Source organism: Schistocerca piceifrons, chromosome 8 (assembly GCF_021461385.2).
Source record: "Schistocerca piceifrons isolate TAMUIC-IGC-003096 chromosome 8, iqSchPice1.1, whole genome shotgun sequence".
Lineage (NCBI taxonomy): Eukaryota > Metazoa > Arthropoda > Insecta > Orthoptera > Acrididae > Schistocerca > Schistocerca piceifrons.
Genome location: NC_060145.1, coordinates 260,982,785 through 260,984,958, shown reverse-complemented (window position 1 = coordinate 260,984,958; position 2,174 = coordinate 260,982,785). Strand labels below are relative to the sequence as shown.

Below are 2,174 nucleotides of genomic sequence, written 5' to 3'. Positions count from 1 at the left end.
TTGAAGACAACAACAACAACAATTTCCTATTTTTTGTGATCCATCATTCAGCTACTCACGCTTCCCTAACGTATAGAAATTATTAAAAATGTTTACCGATGTGAGAGCTCAGTTGTGTTGCTCACCGTTTTGTTCACCAGAGAATTGGATGGCCATCACCGTTTGACCGTTCAGGCTATACGGCGCACTGTGGCTAAGTTTGAGCGGTATTTCACTCTACACGACCAGGAGCAGAATATGGAATCGGTGGGTTCAGAAGGGTAATATGGAACGCCGTGCTGGATCCCAACGGCCTCGTATCACTAGCAGTCGAGATGACAGGTATCTTATCAGCATGGCTGTAACGGATCGTGCAGCCACGTCTCCATCCCTGAGTCAACGGATGGGGACGTTTGCAAGACAACCATCTGCACGAATAGTTCGATGACGTTTGCAGCAGCATGGAATATCAGCTCGGAGACCATGGCTGCGGTTACCCTTGACGTTGCATCACAGACAGGAGCGCCTGCGATGGTGTACTCAACGGCGAACCGGGGTGCACGAATGGCAAAACGTCATTTTTTTCGGATGAATCCAGGTTCTGTTTACAGCATCATGATGGTCGCATACGTGTTTGGTGACATCGCGGTGAACGCACATTGGAAGCGTGTATTCATCATCGCCATACTGGCGTATCACCCGGTATGATGGTATGGGGTGCCATTGGTTACACGTCTCGGTCACCTCTTGTTCGCATTGACGGCACTTTGAACAGTGGACGTTACATTTCAGATGTGTTACGACCTGTGGCTCTACCCTTCATTCGATTCCTGCGAAACCCTACATTTCAGCAGGATAATGCACGACCGCATGTTGCAGGTCCTGTACGGGCCTTTCTGGATACAGAAAATGTTCTACTGCTGCCCTGGCCAACACATTGTCCAGATCTCTCACCAACTGAAAACGTCTGGTCAATGGTGGCCGAGCAACTGGCTCGTCACAATACGCCAGTCACTACTCTGTGGTTTCGTGTTGAAGCTGCATGGGCAGCTGTACTTGTACACGCCATACAAGCTCTGTGTCACTCAATGCCCAGGCGCATCAAGGCCGTTATTACGGCCAGAGGTGGTTGTTCTGGGTACTGATTTCTCAGGATCTATGCACCGAAATTGCGTGAAAATATAATCACATGTCAGTTCTAGTACAATATATTTGTGCAATGAATAGCCGTTTATCATCTGCATTTCTTCTTGGTGTAGCAATTTCAATGGCCAGTAGTGTATATAGATTGAGCGCGGTAAGACATGGAAGAAAATACGGAAATACAGTGAGAATAGCATGCTCGAGCGAGTTCAGGACTACCTTCTATACGTACGCGCCGCGGCCTGTCTTTCTCGTGGGCCTCGTTACAACCACGTTCCAGCTCAAAGCAGTGAGCGTCATTACCTTCGCAGTGCAAGCATTGTAAACGATCGCGGAAAATGCGTCTGTGGGCAGTTGCGACGGTGTGCTGTAAACATCATCAAATTTCCAGAATGAGATTTTCACTCTGCAGCTGAGTGTGCGCTGATATGAAACTTCCTGGCAGATTAAAACTGTGTGCCCGATCGAGACTCGAACTCGGGACCTTTGCCTTTCGCGGGCAAGAGCTCTACCATCTGAGCTACCGAAGCACGACTCACGCCCAGTACTCACAGCTTTACTTCTGCCAGTACCTCGTCGCCTACCTTCCAAACTTTACAGAAGCTCTCCTGCGAACCTTGCAGAACTAGCGCGACTAGGAGACGAGGTACTGGAAGAAGTAAAGCTGTGAGTACCGGGCGTGAGTCGTGCTTTGGTAGCTCAGATGGTAGAGCACTTGCCCTCGAAAGGCAAAGGTCCCGAGTTCGAGTCTCGGTCGGGCACACAGGTTTAATCTGCCAGGAAGTTTCATATCAGCGCACACTCCGCTGCAGAGTTAAAATCTCATTCTGGAAACATCCCCCAGGCTGTGGCTAAGCCATGTCTCAGCAATATCCTTTCTTTCAGGAGTGCTAGTTCTGCAAGGTTCGCAGGAGAACTTCTGTAAAGTTTGGAAGGTAGGAGACGAGGTACTGGCAGAAGTAAAGCTGTGAGTACCGGGCCTGAGTCGTGCTTCGGTAGCTCAGATGGTAGAGCACTTGCCCGCGAAAGGCAAAGGTTCCGAGTTCGAGTCT

The 2,174-nt window shown here is 49.5% G+C and overlaps 1 non-coding gene across 1 annotated transcript; it reads left to right on the top strand.

Annotated features, from left to right (window-relative positions):
- Positions 1 to 1,809: 1,809 nt before the first annotated feature.
- On the top strand, positions 1,810 to 1,884 carry Trnas-cga. Its single transcript has one exon. It is a non-coding gene; the product is annotated as a tRNA-Ser (tRNA).
- The last annotated feature ends 290 nt before the right edge of the window (positions 1,885 to 2,174 follow it).